The sequence below is a fragment of the Aethalodelphis obliquidens genome, unplaced genomic scaffold (genome assembly GCF_003676395.1).
Source record: "Aethalodelphis obliquidens isolate GAN/ISIS:26980383/991018 unplaced genomic scaffold, ASM367639v1 scaffold13, whole genome shotgun sequence".
Classification (NCBI taxonomy): domain Eukaryota; kingdom Metazoa; phylum Chordata; class Mammalia; order Artiodactyla; family Delphinidae; genus Aethalodelphis; species Aethalodelphis obliquidens.
Window position 1 is genome coordinate 26815868 of NW_020837957.1, and position 22042 is coordinate 26837909.

General features: G+C 35.8%; 1 protein-coding gene across 8 annotated transcripts in view; it reads right to left on the reverse strand.

The window, feature by feature from the left end:
• The window catches only part of ZNF644 (zinc finger protein 644), a 114161-nt gene extending 95131 nt beyond the window's left edge, over nt 1-19030 (reverse strand). For 2 of the 8 annotated variants that reach the window (XM_027114303.1, XM_027114301.1), the window contains exon 1: nt 18762-19023. The gene's annotated coding sequence lies outside the window, so the exon portion shown is untranslated. Of the gene's footprint in view, nt 1-17365; nt 17971-18460; nt 18710-18761 lie in introns of those variants that run through there. The other 6 variants (XM_027114297.1, XM_027114295.1, XM_027114302.1 and 3 more) reach the window with 6 other exon arrangements.
• Nucleotides 19031-22042: the final 3012 nt, after the last annotated feature.

Sequence of the window (22042 nt, forward strand, 5' to 3'; positions counted from 1 at the left end):
GCCTCTCAACAAATACTAGGAGACTTACTGGTCCCAGGCGTTTAAGGAAATCACTGTCCAATTATTGGCTGACCACTAAGCTAACTGAGTAGAGAGACTTCAGTGGCCATACATAGCAAAGACTACATATTTTACAGAATTAGTTCTGAAAAATCACTAAACAAACAACAACAAACAATAACAACAACAAATGCTGGGGAGGGGAGAATATCTAATCATCAGAGCTGCCACATTATTTAAAATGCAGTTTTCAACAAAAAAATGACAAAACAATAAAAAAAAAAGTATGGCTCATACACATTAAAAAAAAAGGGCAGTCAAAAGAAACTGTCTCTGAAGAAACTCAGACATTGGACTTAGTGAACAAAGTTATAAATCAGCTTTAATATGTTCTAAGACCTAAAGGAAATCCATGTCAAAGGAACTTAGGAAAGTATGGATGTCTCACAAGCAGAAAATATCAACACAAGAAGATTTTTGAGGTGATAGAAAAACTCTGCATCTTTATAGGAATGTAGGCTATAAATGTATATACATTTGTTAAAAATATACAGAGAGTTTGTGCATGTAAATGTGTGTAAATTTAACTTTAAAAAGTCAAATTCAGGTCTGTAGAAAATAAAATGTGTATAGTTCTTGATATTGATAAAAAAAAAAAAAGAGAGAGAAATCATGAAGGACAAAACTGAAATTCTGAAGCTGAAAAGTACAAGAATGAAAATGAAAAATTCACTACAAGGTTTTAGTAGCAGATGTGAGCAGACAGAAGAAAGAATCAGTGAATCTGAAGATACACCAATTGAGATTATCCACTCTGAGGAGCAGAAAGAAAAGGAAAAAACAAAACAGTGTGCCTAATATTCCTGAAGGACATCATTAAGAACACCAATACAGAATGGGAGTCCCAAAAGAGAGGAGAAAGAGGGGAAGAAGTAATATCTGAATAAATAATGGCTGAAATTACTCCATATTTAATGAAAAACATTAATCTAAACTCCCCAAAAGCTCAAGGAATCACAAGTAGGACAAACTCAAAAAGATTCACACCTAGATACTTCATAATCAATCTCTCAAAAAACAAGGAGAGAATCCTGAAAGAAGCCAAGAGATAAGCAACTTGTCATATACAAATACTCAATAAAATTAACAGCTAATTTCATGTCAGAAACCATGAAAGCTAGAAGACAATGGTAAGACATATTCAAAGTACTGAAAAAAATAAGACTGTCAACCAATAATTCTGTAACTACTTTCCCAAAATGAAAGAGAAATTAAGACATTGAACAGATAAAAAAATGAGAGAACTGTCTGCTAGCAGACCTGCTGTACAAGAAATATTAAAGGATGTCCTTCAGGCTGAAATCAAAGGACAGTAGTCAGTAACTTGAGTATGCCTGAAGAATTAAAGGGCATGTAAAGGTAACCTGATAAGTAAACATAAAAGACACTGTAGGGCTTCCCTGGTGGCACAGTGGTTGAGAGTCCGCCTGCTGATGCAGGGGACACGGGTTCGTGCCCCGGTCCGGAAAGATCCCACGTGCCGCAGAGCGGCTAGGCACGTGAGCCATGGCCGCTGAGCCTGCGCGTCCGGAGCCTGTGCTCCGCAGCGGGAGCGGCCACAACAATGAGAGGCCCGCGTACCACAAAAACAAACAAACAAACAAAAAAAAGACACTGTCATTTAAAAATCTGTGACTCTTTTTTTCTCCTATTGGATTTAAAAGACATAGAAAGACAATTTGCATGACAATAATAGCACAAAGGAAGACAATAATAGAGGAATAAAGGAACAACAACAGAAAAAATCTTAAGACATATAGGAAACAGCAAAAGGGAAGACATAAAATCTACCTTATCAGTAATTATATTAAATGCAAATTAATTGGGCATTCCAGTCAAAAAGCAGAAATTTGGCAGAATGCGTAAAAGAACACAATCCAACTATATGCTGCTTACAAGAGACATACTTCAGATTCAAAGACACTTTAGAGTCAAGTAAATTTAAAGTGAAAGGATAGAAAAAGATGTACAATGCAAACAATAACCAAAAGACAGCTAGAGTGGCTATATTCTTATCAGATATAAGATATTAAGAAAAAAATCATTACTAGAAACAAAGAAGGACATTTTATAATAAAAGGGTCAATTCATTAAAAATTATGGATGAACTATATAAACATATATATCCCTAACAACAATGCCTCAAAATATATGAAGCAGAAGCTTACAGAATTGAAAGGAGAAACAGACAAAAACAAACATAGTTGGAGACTTATATGCCTCACTTTCAATAACGGATAGAACCAGACAGAAGATCAACAAGAAAATAAAAGACTTGAACACTACAAACTAACTAGACCTAACAGATAGCTACAGAATACTCAAGGAGAGCAGAACACACTTTCTTCTCAAGTGCACATGGGTAATTCTCCAATATAGACCATACGTTAAGCCATAAAACAAGTCTCAACACATTTAAAAGAAATCAAATCATATGAAGTATGTTCTCCAACCATAATGGAATGAAACTCGACATTAAAAACAGAAGAAAATTTGGAAAAGTAACAAATATGTGGAAATTAAGCAATAAACTCCTAAATATTCATTAGATCAAAGAAGAAATCACATGAGAAATTATAAAATATGTTGAGATGAAAAAAACACAACACAGTAAAACTGGTGGGATGAAGTGGAAGCAGTGTTTAAAGGGAAATTTATAGCTATATATGCCTACTTTAAAAGATATCAAATCAATAACCTAACCATCCATCCTAAGGAAGCAGAAAAAGAGCAAATTAAACCCAAAGCAGACAGAAGGAAGGAAATAATAAAGATTACAGCAGAAATGAAACAGAATTTTTTTAAAAAATAAAGAAAAATCAATGAAACCAAAAATTGGTTCTTTGAAAATATCAACAAAATTGACAAACCTTCAGCTAGCTACTGACCAAAAAAAAAAAAAGACAAATTACAAGCATACCTTGTTTTATTGAGCTTCGCAGTTAGTGTTTTTTTTTTTTAACAAACTGAAGGTTTGTGTGACCCTGCATCAAGCAAGTCTATCAGCACCATTTTTTTAATAGCATTTACTCACTTTGTGTCTGTGTGTCACATTTTGGTAATTCTTACAACATTTCAAACTTTTTCATTATTACATTTGTTATGGTGATCAGTGATCAGTCATCTTTATGTTACTATTGTAACTGTTTGGGGGCACCACAAACCATGCTCACATAAGATGGTGAACTTAATAAATATTGTGTGTCCTGACAGCTCCACTGACTGATTGTTCTCCCACCTCTCTCCCTCTTCTCAGGTCTCCCTATTCCCTAAGGCACAACAATATTGAAATTAGGCCAATTAATAACCCTACAGTGGCCTCTAAGTGTTCAAGTGAGAGGGAGAGTAAATCGATGCGTCAAGCTTCACCGTTGTCTTGTTTTAAGAGTTGTCACAGTCACCCCAACCTTCAGCATCCACCACCCTGATCAGTCAGCAGTCGTCCACACTGAGGCAAGACCCTCCACCAGCAAAAAGATTACAACTTGATGAAGCCTCAGATGATGGTCAGCATTTTTTAATAATAGAGTTTTTTTAAACTAAAGTATGGACACTGTTTTTAAGACACAATGCTGTTGCACACTTAATGGACTTCAGAATAGTGTAAACATAACTTTTATATGCACTGGGAAACCAAAAAGTTCATGTGACTCACTTTATTGTGGTGGTCTGGAACCAAACCTAAAATATCTCAAGGTGTATTACAATCATGAATGAAAACGGTTTTAATACTGGCTTTATAATAGGAAACAAAAAATTATAAGGGAAGCGTACAACTGAATGGCAACGAATTAAGAAATCTAAAAGAAATGGACAAACTCCTAGGAAAAAAACCAAACTACCAGAACTGATTCAAGAAGACACAGGAGGGCTTCCCTGGTGGGGCAGTGGTTGAGAGTCCGCCTGCCGATGCAGGGGACACAGGTTCGTGCAGCTGTCCGGGAAGATCCCACGTGCCGTGGAGCAGCTGGGCCCCTGAGCCATGGCCGCTGAGCCTGCGCGTCCGGAGCCTGTGCTCCGCAACGGGAGAGGCCATGACAGTGCGAGGCCCTCGTACCGCAAAAAAAAAAAAAAAAAAAAAAAAAAAAAGACACAGGAAATCTTGAATAGATTGATAACAAGAGATTGAGTAAGTAATGAAAAAACTCCCCACAAGGAAAGCCAGGACTAGATGGCTTCTCTGGTAAAATCTACCTTTAAACCAAACGTTTAAAGAATTGACACCAATCCTTCTCAAACACACGAAAATAAAACTACAGATAAATATCCCTTACGAATAAAGTCACAAAAATCCTTTCTATATCTTGTGTGTGTATTTTCAGAAGACATACCATCTAGATCCCTTTGTCCTCCTCAGGAACTGATTATTCTTCAGACCTGCTGCACAGCCACATTCCTTGCATCTCCCTGCACAATCATCATTTTCTCCTGTACTAAATCCTGTTTCCTGGATCCCTCCTTTTTTTGATTTACCCAATCGTTCCGATAGAGCCCATGTACTCTACTAACTTCCTGAGATACAGTACATTTGAAGTAAATATTCTAACCACCTCATGTTTCATACTTTTAGCCTACTCCCACATTTGACAGCTTGGGAAGGTACAGAATTAGTAGTCTGGAAATAACTTTCCTTCAGGATTCTGAGGCATTATTTCATTATTGATTGAAATAATATTAATAATATTAATATTAATAATAATCCAATGTTACTGATTCCTAATCTTTTATATGCTCCATAACCAAAAGCTTTCAGGATCTTCCCTTTATTTCTGGTGTCTGAAATTCCATCATGATGTACTTTGATATGGTTCTTTTTTTTTCCAGTCACCATGCTGTGCATGCTATGAGTCCTTTTCATGTGGAAACTCAAGATTTTTGTTCAATTATTTAAAAGTAATTGCTTCCATCCATTTCCTCCCATTCTGTAATTCTGATTTTTCACATGTTGAACTTGCCAAGAGTGATCCTCTAATTTTATCTTCTCCTACTTTACATCTCTTTTGTCTTACTTTGTGGAAGATATTCTCAATTTTATCTTCTAAACTTCAACTAGAAATTTAACATCCTAAATTTCTAACTCTTCTATTAAGTATTCCATATTCTATGTGTCTAAGAAAGAGATTGTCTTTTTTTTCTGAGGACTGCTTTTTTATAGCATCCTTTCTTATTTCAAAGATACAATTATCCCCTTACTTGCAAAGATATCAGTAACTTTTTAAAGTTTTCTTTTAAACCTTAAATAGAAAGTTTTAAAACTTAATAGAAAGTTTCTGTTTCCTTCTTCTCTTTCTTATTGTGGTTATCCTAAAATGTTTAATGATCCTTAATCTCATATTTTAAAATGAAACACCTAAAAGTTGTCTAGTTGATGAACCTAGAGATTATCATACTAAGTGAAGTAAATCAGAGAAGGACAAATACCATATGACATCACTTATATGGGGAATCTAAAATATGATACAAATGAACTTATTTACAAAATACAAACAGTGCCATAAACACAGAAAACAAACTTATGGGTTGCGGCTGGGGTCAGGGGAGGGATAGACTGGGAGTTTGGCATTGGCAGAGGCAGGCTGCTGTGTATGGAATGGATAAACAACAGGGTCTTACTGTGTAGCATGAGGAACTATATCCAGTATCTTGTGATAAACTATAATGGTAAAGAATCTTTTTTTTAAAAAGTTGCCTTGAAGTTCTGTGTTAATGGGTAGGTGTCAGTGTGAGATGATCAGCCTGATGATTTCCCTAGTGGATCCTTATCTATTATTATCTGTTGGTCTTTTTTCCTGACAATCAGTTTGCTACAGCAGGATGAATCTTCCAATCTCACATCTGGGGGAAGAAGTCTGATACTTAGTATTCTCAGAACTAGGAGGAGAAAAGAGACTGTGGATGATTCCCAGTTCAACATGTAAATTTCTACTCAATTCTCTGTTTTTGAGTATGACAGACACCCTTAACCTGAGCTTGCCTACTGTTCAAGCACAGAGGTTTTCCCTTTGAATATCAGAAAAGAAACTTCGATAAAGTTTCTTGGCACCATGAGTGTTGTTAACTTGTTATTAACTCTTAGACAATTCTTTCAAGGAACCTGTAGCCACTAAATTCCTGAAGTACCCCAGGGTTCAACAGCATAATTGTAGACCACTCTAGGCCTTCCCCACTGAAAGTAGAAAGTTGAGTAGAAAGTAGAGCTACGAAGTTGTTGCTTTCCAGCTTCCAAAGTTTTACTTCTGTGATCAAATTTCCAGTTTTCTTTGTCCTTGACAGCCTATGATTAAAAAAAAAATTACTATAATTCTAGTAGGGGTTTGATATCAAAGAAAATGGTTATTTAATCCACCATGTTTAAAAAGATATTCATTTCATCAGTTTTGATGTGTCATGTCTTCACTGTTGTTCCTTTTTAAATAGTACGAAATTTAGGCTCAAGTTCCAGTAGGATACAGAGTTTTAATCGTCCAAGTAGTTACGATCATTTTGGCTTTAACATCTAGCTTTTCTATACTGTAGTCAAAAAATATTGACCTATATAATTTCTCTTATTAAAATTTCAAATTCTCAAGCCCAAGACATTTAAAAAAAATTTTTTAATTCACATAAATTGGAAAAAAAAATGTGTATTTCTTTATTGGGAACAAAGTTTGACATACACCTATTAAATAAAGCATATTGTTATTCAAATCTTTATAGCCTTTTTGTTTACTTGATCTATTAAAATCTGAGAGTTAGTCTCCTGAAAAGACTGATGTTACCAATTTCTCTAAAGAAACTCTACTTCATATGTTTCAGTGCTCTGAGTTCATCACACAAAAGCTCAAGCCTAATATTGCTTAGTGGTCGTAATTTTTTACTAATTAAAAAATTCCTTTTTCTCATTCAAAGGTTTTGGCCTAGAAAAGTTTTAGCCTTTGCTTGATATGAATGAAACTTGCAAGTTTTAGTTATCATTTTTGCCATTTCTTTATTTCAAACATTTGTTATTTTTACTTAGATAAAACTTTTATAAAACCACATATCAAGAATTTTTAATTCAATTTGTAAAAGGGGAGGAGAGTGGGAAAGAAATCAATTCCAATTAATTTAAGAAAAAGCTGTTAGAAGGGTACTGGGTAATCAAATTTGACAGGAAAGTTGGTGAATAAGGCTTGGAAAATGAGATAAACCAGGAGATGATTAGGCGAGCAACGTCACACCAAAGGACACCTACTTAGGAAGCCATTTGTATCACTGTTAATGGCAATGCCACCATTAAGACATTCAGTTTCACTGCATAAGACTTTTGTTTCCACCACAGCCGCTGACGGTTACCTCTATCTCCTCCTTTACTGTATGAGCTGTTTCAGTTGGATCAATATATATGGAATAGTCAATTTGGTTTCCTAGTTTCCAACCCATTTAAACTGTTGCCTCTCCTTATTTATGCAGTGATTTTTCATGGCTTTTCAGCGTGCAGAGACCCATGGCAGCGAACACAGGTGAGGATAGGTCTATTTCCAGTAAGTTTGCAGCCACAAAAAAGTATAAATAGGGAACTATTTAAGAAAGAGGTTAGGGCAGGGCTTTCAAGCAAGCTTCCTATTCCCAAACCACCAGTTCATCCAATAATCAAGGAACAGTAGATTGTTCTGCTGTCATCTATTCTCACCCACTCTATCTACATAGAAACCCCAAATTTCAGAGAGGTGGATGAAATCTTTTTCCCACCCATGGTAGGGGGCAACCTATTCTCTTCTGCTTTAGCTGATTTGCTTCCACAGGTAACTTGGATGGAGTCAAACGTACCTCCCTATTTTACCATGGTGCCAGAAACCGCACTAACTTCTTTACTAACCAAAGTTAAGTCTATACTAACTGTGAGAGTGGTTAAAATATAAGCTTGTTATAAGACTAACATACTGTCTTAAAACTCCAAGACTCTATTAACTCCTAAACTCTGTTCTATTTACTAACTCTAAAAAAGGCAGAAAAATACTTTTAAAATTATATTACTTTTATAATTTTTTCATATTTTCTAATTCCATTTTAAGAATAATGGTATTCATTGTAAGATAACAGTATATATACATTCAATTTAAGAACTCTTAAAAACTCCAGTAAAGACAAACATATTACATCTTAAATATCCCAGAGGGAACTACATTTTAGGGATCCCCCTCATAAAAGCAGTGTGTTCTCAACTGTCCCCAATTTTTAAAACAATATCTATTTTTTTAAAATTTAAACACTGGTAGTCCAGGTATTAATTTTTGTTATCTTTTGTTTTCATACCAACTCCCATACCAATTAGAATGTCTCTTAAGCCGTGGCTTAAATGTACTATTATAAGTCCAAACACAGCAATACAATTACAAGCTCTTCTTACTATTCATCTCAAATAGTTTTTTAGTTGAAAGTACTAGCAATTCAGAAAATACCACTATAGCAAAACTTTCTTGGGTTTTACTTAGTTTTCAAATCAAAGGTTTTTTAAAAAGCTCGTAGGTTTTTTTTTATAGGATAAGGCAAATGTACAATAATACCTCAATCGGTATTAATAACTTACTTGCAAACTGTGTCTCCAAGTAAGTTTATTTTCAATACCAGAAGATAATAAAATGGTTCCATTCTTATTTTATCTTTGCACTACAAACTTAGAAGCCACATTTTTCGCCCGTTTTATTTTAAAACTACCCGTTCTTATTCCTAATATACCCTCCCCGCCATTCACCAAGCTGATAACCTCTAACTGACCTTACTCACTTCAATCGCTTCTCTAATCATGTTATATCTGGCTGCTGATCTTTCTCATTTTCCTTCATGTATTTCTGTTCAATGGCCTTTAGTAGAATTCCTTATTTCTAATCCAAACTTTTTTAGATTCCTCCAGCTCAGGCCACAACTTTATAAGCTTTATTTTTCATTACATTCATTTAAAATAGATGCTACTTCAAACAAGGAAAATGCTTGTATTCCACAAGATCCATCTCTGTACTTTTTAACATACCCTCCCCCTAGCTGATACTCCCTACCCTCTCCACCAATCTTTACATAACACTTCTTCAAAATCTAGATTAAAAAGTATTTTTCCCAAGAATCTTTTCCAGTCTTACTGTATACTGTTCATATGATTTTGTGTCAGTCCAGTAATTCAAATATTTCATTATTAAGCACTCTTTAAGTTGTATCTTAGATAATGACCTCTTTGGAGCAGGAACCACATCATTTGCTCTATGTATCTGCAGTCTTACCCTAGTGTGGTACTAAATGAATTGTGTATAATAATTAACCCAGTTAAAATAAGTGAAGGTTGGGAGAAATACAACCATGGAAACAAGGTTTTCTGAATACAAAAAAATTAAATCTCCCAAAACAAAATTCAAATATAACATTCATTTTTTCAAAACAACACAAAAACATAGAACATACCCTTAAATATTTTTTTTTCTACACACAGAAGTCAGGTCTTAAAGCTATAATAACATGCTAATTGTTTTGTTTGTAATATTCTAACTCTAGCCCAAAAAAGCTATTATATAAAGTCTTAATATTTTATAGATAATAAACTTTTTCAATGTCTAATCTAATCAATTTTACTTTGGCCTTCTATACTTCACAAATACAAAACCTACATAATAAAAGTTCACAGATGAGGTTTTATTTCTTCAAGACAACAATTAAAATTCTTGGAGCAAGAGTATATTAAGCAAACTTGGTACAAATTCCAAAAAACAAAACTTCATATAAATACTTTCATTCATAAGCTCAAAAACATTCACAATTCAAACATTAATTAGAAAGTATTTTCATGTCCACTTCTGCACAATTTACAAAACATATTCCTCAAAACTTGGCATACTGGAATGTGATGATACATATTTTCATTGTTATGTACTTTTAACAACTTTATTGTAAGTGATACATATTTCAGAAAAAAATCTTTCTCCCAAAAGCACCAATTGTTACACTACAATAAGGCTTCCAGTGCTCAATAGTTATGAAAAACAATGCTGTAACCATTAATCCCATTTGGAAAAAAATGACTCAAGCACTACAAGAAAAAAATCATGATCAATAATTCCATTGCAGATCCATTTACAAAGTGTCCTTCATGGATTTTAACCATTCAAACTTTTGTGCAACTGTCCTTAAGGGAGCATTCTCATTCTTTACACATAAATGGCAAAATCTTTCTGGTTGAGAGTGGATACTTACCTGTAAACAAAAGTGCACCAATTTATTCCTCCCCCTACAATCACAATCAGAAATACTCAAATACCTTATTAAGTAATCTGAAATGCCTGAAAGCTAACTTACATAATGCCTAGAAGCTACTTAATAAAGACGTTCCAAAAAGCAGCTATATAAGGAGGCAATCCAAGATCTCTTCTACCTACTTCTTGGCTATATGCCTAGAGAATACTGTAATGAAAGCAAGCCAGACAACTATGGTATCTATGGAAGTAATTCAAACCCCTGCATTCTGAACAAATTTTCTGGTCATTAAAACTAACCTCTAAAAAGTTACTATTAATGAAAACTAAGAAATATCTCTCTGATGTTGGTATATATCACACTGGAAAAAAAAAGCAGGGCCACAGTACCAACTACTTATCATCTGATTTACCTCCAAATTCATCCAACAATGCCAATGATAGAAAAGAAAGAGACAGATTCAGGCATCAACTCTCACTACCCTTGGAAAGGGCAAATATGCCATTAGCAAGTTCAAGAATAAGCCAAAACTATTTAAGATGATGGAGATCAGAATATGTTTACTTCTTTGAGAAAGAATTAATAAGAAGGGGCACAAGGCACCTTTTTCAGTGAAGAAAATGTTATGTATCTTGATCTGGGTTGAAGTTACCTGGGTATATTTATTTGTGGCATTTCACTGAGTTGTACTCATATAAACGTTGTGCACTTCAATATATGTAAATTATATATAAATAAAACATGTAACAACAAGTCACCAATAATGGTAAAATCTATAAAGCTTTTCTCAATTCTCATCCTTTTTCATCATTCTCTATCATATTTCTAATCACAGAACACCAATATTCCCTAAACGCAACTCTTTCCCCTTATGAGACCCACAAGGCTTTGTTAGTATTCTGCCAGCATTTTTCTTTTTCTGCCTCATATTAATTCACTTAAATGTTAATTCAATATTCATCAAGTGCTCATGTGCAAGACATGGATTAGACACCCTCCAGCATTTATCCAACACACACACACACACACACACACACACACACACGTAGAAACCAAATTCCCTAAGCTGGATTCAAGGCACTCTATTATCTGGTTTCTAATAATGCCTCCTACTTTAATTCCCATCACTTCTTTCTGGGAATGTTCTTCCCCAGCATACTATTTTCTCAACTATCCTTTAAGACTCAGTTCCATTTCTACTTTACCCTTTCTCCATACTTGTATAGAACTTACTGTCTATATCTGCACTGTCCAATCTGTGATTAATGAGCACTTGAAGTCTGGCTAGTCTGAACTGAGATATGCTTTAAGTATGTAATACACACTGGATTTTGAAGACTTGGTGTGAAAAAAAGAATGGCAAGTATCTCAATGTGTACATGTTGAAATGATAATATTTTGGATATACCAGGTTAAATAAAATGAAGTTAATATTAATTTTACTTATTTCTTTTTATTTTTTAATGTGGCTATGAAAATATTTAAATCACATTGTGGCTCAACAGATTTCTACTCGGCAGTGCTGACCTATACAAGCGATTTATAAATGTCCCACAAATTATCTTTTAATATATGGCCTCCACCCAATAAGAGTGTAAGAAATTCAATATTAAGCTTTTCTCTTTTTGTATATTAAAGATTATTACATTAAGAATTATCAATAATAACTAAACAGTTGATTTAAGTACCTATTTAATTTTAATATCAACTTTAAAGGTTTTTAACAAGGAAGCTTAAGACATTTCAAAGCGTAAAAATATTTTAACTTCTGTTTTCATATGGCTATAAACTGAAAATGTCACCTACATTTTACATATATCCATTTTGAGTTAAATGTCTCACCAGAAAGGATAGATAGTAGTATTAAACTCGTAGAATTTCTAATCCCAGAGAGTATTAGTTCTTATTAATACTTTTATTATTAAAATATGAGTATTTTAATACTCTAAAATATTAGAGTATTTTTTCTAATTAATTATTTTTCATCTTAGTCACTGAGTAAAGAAATAAGCAGCTTCTATTTTGACCAATATCACTGTATCAATGTCCAGCAGCCAAGACAAAGAACCTTTATATGGTGGTATGAATAAACAATGCGGGCAATAAGACACCACTTGAAATAAGGGTATGCAGAAAAACGCTTCTATAATGTTACGTTTCATAAGGAGGAGACAAAACTTACAACTGTATAAGGTAAAAACGTAGATATACAGAAAGAAAGGCTAGGAAGGCAAAATAGAAAGGTCTCATCTGTAGAATCAAGATATGCCTAGGTTGAAACTTGGCTGCTCTACTATTTACTATCTACGTGACCCAAGTCTGAGTTTGTTTTCCTGCATATGAAATGGGAATATATATATATCACAGCATAATTATAAGGAATACATACTAGATGCTTAATTAATGTCAGTCTCATCTCCCTTTCCTTTAATACTAATGATTATATAATGGTGAAAAGATTATCAGTGACTTCCTCCCACTTCCTTTTCCAAACAATTGAAAATATTTTTTCAACAAATATTAAACTTCTAATATTTCATACTCACACCCCCTCCTCATGTGAACTTAAAAGTACTAACTGCCTTTTACAGTTTCTTTTAAAGTTTAAAATTTGTGTTTGTGGTGGGGAAGGTAGGTGGTACAAGAAAAACTTAAAGTGGGAAATAAGTTTAAGACTATACCAGCACAGATATATACAAAACAAAGAGAAGTGTAGAGAGGAAAACAGCAAAAGGAAATGCTGTTTGAGGAAATCCCCTGACTCAGACTAAGTAATGAAACGATAACATTCTTCTCCTCAATCTAGCTTCTGCTGAAGCCACTCCTCACTCTCATCTGGGGTTTCTGTGTACTTTATATACAAATACACATAGCCACTCACCCGCTTCTCTCTACTAACGGTCACCACCATCCTCATGGTCAAGAATTTAAAGGGGAGTGAAGAAACTGAGGATGTTGTAACGAAGCAAACCAACCCACGGGTTGGGAAAGCCCTTCACTCAAATGCACTCACTCCCAATGTATTATTATCATCATCATCATTAGCTGGCAGCCATAAAAGAGAATGTGTTCCCGAAATATTGACCCTGGTTATAGCTTTAGCTGCTAGAACTGGAGATGCCACAATTTGATGACTGTCTCTTACTTCCTTTGTAGATATGGGCCTCAAAATGGAACGTTAGAAAAAGTATACAACTTCAGATCACTCACAGGTGAAAATTTCACGTTACTGTAGGAAACACAATTAAACAATGATGATAATAATAATAACTATTATTCTAACAGCTAACATTTACTCAGCATTCATTACATATCAGAAAGCTAAGGACTTTACTACATGAATTATGTAATATAAACCTAAATCTCTATGAAGATTTCTTATTGTTAAATCTACTTGCCTAGTGCTCACACAGCTAGATCTTAACCCCACCAGTTTTACTTCACGGCTTACACTTTTTAAACCTTATCCTCCCATCCTGCACAAACTATTCAACAATAATTAGGAACCATCCCCCTCCCCAGTAATTGGTGTTTTGAAAATACTAGTTATGTTTGACATCTTCCTCAAGAAACTGATGAAAAGATATTATGCTTTCAAGTAAAAGGATAAATACTCTGGAAGAAAGGATAAAAATGTTCAACCTTCATAAATATTAGATAAATAACTGATATAATACAGGTAAATATGGTTTGTAAACTGAACTTTAATCCCAACACTTTATTAGGTGCTTTTTAATTTGAAATTGTCCTTTTGACTCACAACATATTTAGTTTCCTGACTTTGTACAAAGTCTTTTAAAAGCTGTATTTTCCCATAGATACAGAGAACAAACGGGGTGGTTGCCAGAATGGGGAGGGGCATGGGCAAAATAGGTGAAAGGAATTAAGAGGTACAGACTTCCAATTTTAAAATAAGTAAGTCATGGGGAGGTAATATAATATACAGCATAAGAAATATGGTCAATAATATTATAATAACTCTGTATGGGGTCTGATGGTTACCAGACTTATCCTGGTGATCATTCCATATGTATTTAAATGTTGATCACTAAGTTGTACACCTGAAACTAAAATAATATTGTATATCAACTATATTTCAATTAAACAAAAGAAAACTGTATTTTCAATTTCAATGAATGATATACATTCTAAAAAGCTTAATACCTAAAACATTGTTTATCACTCTAACCAACTTCACTTCTATCACAGTTTAGACTAACAGAATCATATTTCAAGAAACAAATCACTCAATCCATACTTTAAACAAAGCTACCTACAAAAATCACAGTTCCAAAAATCCCAAATGAAATGGGAAGGCTACAGCTTACAGACAGAAGAGGAGTTAGGGCAACCGTTAGTAGAGGTACAAGGGAAATCTCTTAGAAACGCTTATCTTAATACAGTCTCGCTTTCCTTCATCCAAGAGAAGTATGCACTGCTGTTGCTGCTACCCTAGCATTTTTCTCCTCTTCCTCCTCTTGAAATCCTCGACTTTTCTCCTCCTGGAAAGTTTATCTCACAGGACTGCTAACATCTCTCAGTAGTCAAAGGATCTTTTATCTTGAATTTAAAGGAACAAAAACATACTAACTCCTCCTAATCACGTAAGAGTTCCCAGTAAATTCAGAGAGGATAGTAACTTCACAGTTCAGCTTCAGCAGATCGAAGAAAAAATTAAACAGTACAGCAACTGAGGCCCTACAGAGAATAATAATATACCTTTTTCATGGAGACTCCAGCTATCTGAAGAAAGACCAAGAATTGAACTTGGTGTTCTACCTTCTAGGTCTCAAGTGATCTTTATGTTTGGTGTTTTAGTTTAGTTTAGTTTAGTTTTGTTTTAAGAGGGGAAAGAAGAGAAATACTTTAGCCAACCAGCAGGGTGAGCTAGTGCTAGAATCAGTTTGATTATTCTCAGTTTTCTCAAAATTCAATGATATAAATGGGTTGCACTATTAAAAGCAGCTATTCCCTCCTAATAAACCTGAATTAAAAGACAACACTTCTAAAACGGCTTCAGTCAGTGCTACACAATTCTGTTCAATATTTACAGATTCTCTATCTACAAAGCAGACATTCTCTATACCAGATGGATTAATAACAAATAAATGTAAAAAAATTAGAGCTTATTTGAATATCTATCCAAAACATTATAGTATCCATCCTTTATTCTCATGTTTTATTTTACAGACTATCAATTTAAAAATGTTTTAAACATTAAAAAAGAACTGCTAAAACTAGTGTTCTTTAAAAATTAGGGCTGGATAATTCAACATTCCAATTTCTGCATTCGGTGCAAGCTATAGTTGCCTTAATATATGTCTGAAAAAGGAGTCATGAGAAAAGCATTCCCACAAGAGTAAGATCCCCTGCTTTCCTTCAGAATCACATTCTGAGAAGAGTCTAAATAAGTAACCCTAAACACTAGTAATATATTTGGGGTGAGAGAAAGATGAACCTGATCTTTTCTAACAACCAATTTCTTTAAATTTTTTAAATTGCAGGTAACCCCACCACTTCAAGTAACTATCCTTGAGTCTTTCTTTTCTCCTCCTGTTACCCAATACAGTCTCAATTCAACCACAACAAACTTCTCCCTCTTTTATATCTTAAATGACAAATTAAACCTGCAAAAAGTTTAAGGTCTGCAGGTGACAGACTCACTTCATAATTATTGATACAGAGAATCCAGGAGTAATCTCAATTATCACAAAACCAAAGTATAATTAAATCCACTCACATAGTGTTGAAAATTAAGAAATATATCAACTTTCCTAGAAAAATCAATAATTTAAGTGCACCTTAAAAGACCCATAAAAACTTTAAAACCTAAAGACAAATTACCTGTTTTTTTTAAACGTGATATCTAAAGAAGTTAAAGATAACTGTGGGATCCCATCATAAATGATTTTACTACTTGTTGAATTTCCTAACAGATGTTACAGATTTACTACTCAGCAGTAGTACTAGTTAGTCTTAACAAGTTGTTTTTAACAGGAGGCAAAGTGGTATGTCCATTTTTCCAACTAAAACACTATTGCAAAATGAAATGCACTAGCATCACTGTTTCAAGCCTCTATCTCATTTCTTACCTAATAACTAGTAGAAATGGCAATTACTTCAAACTTTCCAAGAAGTTTATCAAGCTACCTGTTCTGTTTTGTTTTTCAAATCTCTGAGTCGATTGTTTTGGAAACCTCAGAATTCAAAAGCAACATTGCTTTGAAATTATCGGAAATGTCTGGATTTTGTAACTGATTTTGTTTCACTTTGGAAGTCACTTTAAAAACTAAGTTACCATATCAAGTTAAATAAAAGTTTTATTGTCACAGAATTTCTCATTAATATAATAGTATCTGAATAACAAGTACTCTCAAGCATACTCCCTTGTTTTGTTTTATAACCATTATTAGTTGCAGATAGTCACCTCCTTATCCCAGCAATGTGACCAATGAAAAGACCAATGGGGTATAAGTTGAGAGACAATTTTCCATCATGCCATTAACTTAATCATCTCTGGCCCTTAATATATTGAAAAAGAGAGAGTAATACTAGTTGTTCTCTAAGATTCCTTCTACACTAAAACTATATGATTCAATAATAATTTTGCTGATATTAATATATCTCCTATTCATTAATACAAGAGTGTTCTCTATTAGAAGGAGAAAACCTAAAAGGGGGGAAACATAAATCTGGGAAAAAACAAGGAAAATGAAAGTTTTAAGTAATGTTGAAAAGTTCAAATTCGATTTGAACAGGGATCTAAAGCTAGTTATATAAATGTGCTTAAATATCCCTTCAAGTAATTTAATTTGTTAATGTGACCTAGCCAAAACATTAGTTGTTTCCAAATTTTGTACTTCAAATATTACAAATATACCAAGTACGATGTAGATGTAAGTGCAGTATAAGTTTAAACTGTTAGAAATTCTAAAACTTACACCACCATGATTTTAACAGCAACATACGTATCACTGCATTAATACTAGTCAAGCCTTCGTGTTTCACCTATTAAAATGTCTAAACTAAACTGTAACTTCTTTATAATTTTTTCTTACAAAAACCTATCGATGTAATATTGCTGCCATCTAGTTCCCTGGATACTTACACATATGACTGAAGGCAAACAGCAGGTTTCCTTTCTTTGAGCAATTTGAGTTGTCTATTTTTTGAAATGCTCTTTTTCTTGTGGGACCAAAACTATGTAACTAAACTACTGCAGAGAGGCAATATATTATTAAGGCAAATCTAATCTATCATCCAGATGCAACAAGCCTGGCATTAGTTAGGACTGGCCAGAATAGATGATGGTGTTTTGGTTATTTCTGTTGAATTTATTAACTTGTATACAAAACAGGACCATCATTCAGGCTCTCAATTGTGTTTCTCTCCTCGTTGAGTACTTCTTAATGACCACACAAAATATGAAGTCTAAACATAAAAGTTTTATAACAACTAAATTTATGTCAATATTACTTAAAACAGTTCAAGAAAAGTTTTCCACTAATGTTGCTAAACCATGGATGGATCCCAACACGAGAGTCGTCTGTGGAAGTCTCGTAACAAGAAACCGTTAGTTCCACCACCTAAGTTTCCAATCACTGAGAAGGGTCTGGGACAACTCATCTTCAGGTTCACGGGAGGAGTGGAGCACACCTGCTTTCCTCTGGCAGAGATTAAGCTCCCAGGGACACAAAGGCCAGGGAATCAGACCTGGAGAAGCAAAAAGCTTTAGCTGGACACCCACCAAGCCCCTGGCAACCCAAACACTTTGAGCGATTTACCTCTTGCTGTTACTTCCCAGGCACCTATCGGCATAAGATCTTGCAAAACAGGGGGAGGGGAGGGCTCTGCGGTCCTGGTCCCACGTTAGGGGAGGGGTGTGTACAGTTAACGCCAGAGCCTACGCTTCTGGCCGAGGCAGAGCAGCCCCAAAGAGAGGGGTTGGTGGCTGCTCTCGGACCGCCCCGTTACTCAGTGCATTGCAATGGCGACCGCAAGGCTCCCCAAGCCGCCTGATCTCGGCCCCTTCCCCCTACTGCTCACTGGCTGCTCAGCTTCATGTGACTAAACAAAACCCCCAAGTCTAGTGCCCAGCTCAGCCCCTTTGTGTCCGCTACCGGATCCTCCGACGCCGCCGTGGAAAAGTCCCCCCCTCCCCACCTCCGCCGAGTCCCGCCCCGCGGCGGCGGCCGCCGCTCACCTCAGGCACCGCCGCCCCCCGCGGCCGCCGCGGCCGCCGCCTCCCCGAACCCGGGTCCCGGACTCCTTGTGTAGCACCAACTCCGCCTCCTCGGCCGCCGCCGCCATCTTAGCCTGTGCGGCAAAATGCGTCCTTTTGGATGGTTGGGACCCAGCCTAGGGCGTAGCTCCCCGGGCCCGAGCGCCGAAGGCCGGGTCCCCCAAGTTCCTCCGCCACCCTCAGTCCCGCCGCCGCCACAACCCAGAGGCCCGAAACCCACACAGGTCCCGGCGAATCCGACCAAATAACCCCTGAAACTCACAGTTTGGTGCCGTGTGCGTCAAACCGGGGCGACGTTGGGAGCGCGCGGCGTCCCCGCGTCACACGCCGCTCTGTACGCTACTCAGCTCCAACGGCCCCCCTCCGCTCCCCGCTTTTCGCCTTCGGCCCCGGTTCCCACGGCGCAGGCGCGCTGCTTTCCCGCCTCTTACCGAGCTGCGGGCCGCGGGGGCGGCCAGCGAGGAGCTCTCCGGCGGCTTCGCGCTGGTGGAGCGTCTGGGCCAATTACACCAAAGGGTGCAGCAGAAACAGTGCACCACTGTTCTCGGGTGCCAGAAACCCAACAAGGTCACCTCCCCCAGCGCTGACCTAATCACTCTCAAGGAGGTTCCCGCCCCAAAGTAGGCACGCTCCAAATATGGTGGTGCCCAAACTCTGCAAGACCCAAACACTTAGGCAAGTCTAGGCCCTTTAAGGTGGAACAGACCCATATTTGATTTCCACAATCACGAGAGGGCCACAGTTCCTTTTCTTTCGACTGTTGAGGAAAACAGCTAAAGGACTCGACATTGCTGGTCACAACTGTAGAGTAATGGCAGAAGAAGGTTTCTGGATCTTAAGGGGACCAATTGTTGGGAGATGCTTGATGGACAAGCAGAGCATCAAGTGTAGCATCTCAGTTAACGGAAAAGCCTACCCTAAAAGGTTCCCTGGGTTTGGTCCAATTTGATTCTGTGAACATACTTTCTCCCTGCATTACTGAATGTGTTGTGGGTCTCCGAATTAAAGTTATGTAAGAAGCACCCGGTATGCTGGTTACCCTTCAAAGAATTAGTAGGTCCCGAGAGAGTCCTAGAAAACTTTTTAAACAAGTATCCACCCCAGAGTCTGAGGGCAGAGTTTCACAGACCACACTTTGAGAAACATTGATTAGGAGCTATTCTCGTTGCTTTTGAACTGAGCAAACATAAAAGTTGCTAACATGTCTGACATGAATCAAAATTTCCTGAGGAATCTACTAGTCCTGCCTTAATAAGTTCTTTGGCTGTTCTGAATCTCTGGGCTCTCAAAAAAAAAAAAAAAAAAAGTTTTCATTAGTTAGTTTAGCAGCTATCGTAAAACTCTGCTTTTCCAAACCCTCAAGATGTCATTGGCATTCAGAGGAATACACTGTAATTGCACGTATTTAACAAGAATGAGAAACACTCCCTTTTCTATAGGATGGTGACTTCATCATCATTATCAGCAAACATAGATTCCAAACAACAGGTATTTATACTTGCTGAATTAGTTAATAATAATAGCTAACACTTTTGAGTGCTTACTATTTACCAAGCATTGTTCTAATTCATTCAATTTCATTAAAACCTAAAACCTAATGAGGCAAAGAGAGGTTAGGTAATCTTCTCAACGTCACACAGCTCTTTGGACTCTTTCAAAATACAAAATTTTCTTCTTTATTTACACAAATGGGTAAACAATCAAATGTATATAAATTTTCAGCTAATTTGGGGGGGTTGTCTTTTGGGTTATTTCATCTGTAGAATCCATTAAAATTGGACATTATCAGTTTACTATTGGACTTACAATAAATAAAATTATAATGTTCTTATAACATATCACTACAAAAGCAGTTACCAACAAAAACAAAAACTCTGTTGTGAGTGTACACCACTGACTGACTGATGTGCATCAGATCACACCACCAGCAAATAGAACTCAACCATGATCAGGAACTTGTCTCACTAATGAAATTGCTTGTTTATACAAGAATTAAGCAACTAAACTGTAATACTATAGAAATAGTAGTATAAATAATGGTAATAATTGTAATAGTAAAAGTAGTCATGGTTGATGAAATTCTTTATAAACAAAATAGATGTCAAAAAACCTTCTATGAGGGAGAAACCTTGAAAAGGGCAGAAATCTTGAATAAGGTAATGCAAAAAAAAAAAAAATGCAGGCAACTAGAAAAATCCAAAGACAGATTATGTGGCTCAAGGCCAAAATATTTAAAGACATTAAAAGGAAAATGCAGTTGAGAATGAAAATCAAGATGTGGAAAACAGTTTGACCCCTGGAGAAAACTCACAAAGCACATCTACTCACTGTAATAAAAGAATGCTCTGACCTGGGGCAGAATCTTTGAAAACAAAAAGGAAAGAAAGGAAAAGCCAGACTGGCTATTGTTAAAGTGTTAAAACTTGACATTATTAGCAAAGTATATGAATCTATTAGTTTTTCCAGTGAATGGGGTTACCCAATAAAAGATACAAAGTAAACTGTGGTCTCAAATGACCTAATCAAAAAGAAAATGCAATTTCATATTGGATAAAAATGGTTAATTCTCCACATCCCAATACTTCTGAATTGCAGGCAAAAAGAAGAAAAAGAAACATTGATTAATCTACTATCCTAGTTACAGCAGAAATTAACACAGCATTGTAAATCAACTATACTTCAATTAAAATAAAAACCTACTATCCTAGTAATAAAGTCAAGTCCAAGTTTGGATTTATCTTAGGGCCTCACCCGAAGAGGACCCACCTCTGAGGACCAAAACTGTTAAGACAGTCTCATTTGTGGAATTTTAAATATTATGACGTGTGTTAATTAGGGTGGAGGTCAGAGGATGTTTGGCATAGAGAGAGGTGAAGAGAGTAAACAGAGATCAAGCCTTATATTTATTTTTGTCTCACAGTAACCCCAGCACAGAGACTTTTACATGTAAAGTATGCAGTAAATAATTTTGTTCAATTCAACCAACATTCACCAATTGCCTATACCATGCAAGGCACTGTACTAGGCACTGTCAGCAAAAAAAAAAAAAAAAAAAGAATAAGACAGTTCCTTGCACATATTCAATAAATATTAGTTGAGTAGATGAGGAGCTTTTATAGTCCAATAAAAGAACTACACAAAAGGATATAATCAACTCTCAATTTACCAGGGAATGGGGGAGATGAGGAAATAGATAATAACGATTTCAAAATCATTGAAACAAAATTTCATAAAACATGATACAAAATAAGTTTCATATACACATATTTAGTAAAAATTATATCCAATATTTAGGAACACATTTACTACTCTAACTCATCAGCATATCAGAAGTAGACCATGAGTATGGACTTGTTCACAGAACATATGTAAAGAAAGGAAACGGTGGGCTAGGGAAACAGATAAAAAAAAAATATTTAAGGAATGAGTAGAGCAGGCCAAGAAAATTAAAAAATGGAGGGACAGAGGGTTATGAGGAGATTTAGGCAAGAGTGCAGCCTCACAGAAGCCAAGGAAGTGTTGGTAACAGCTTAACTACTATGA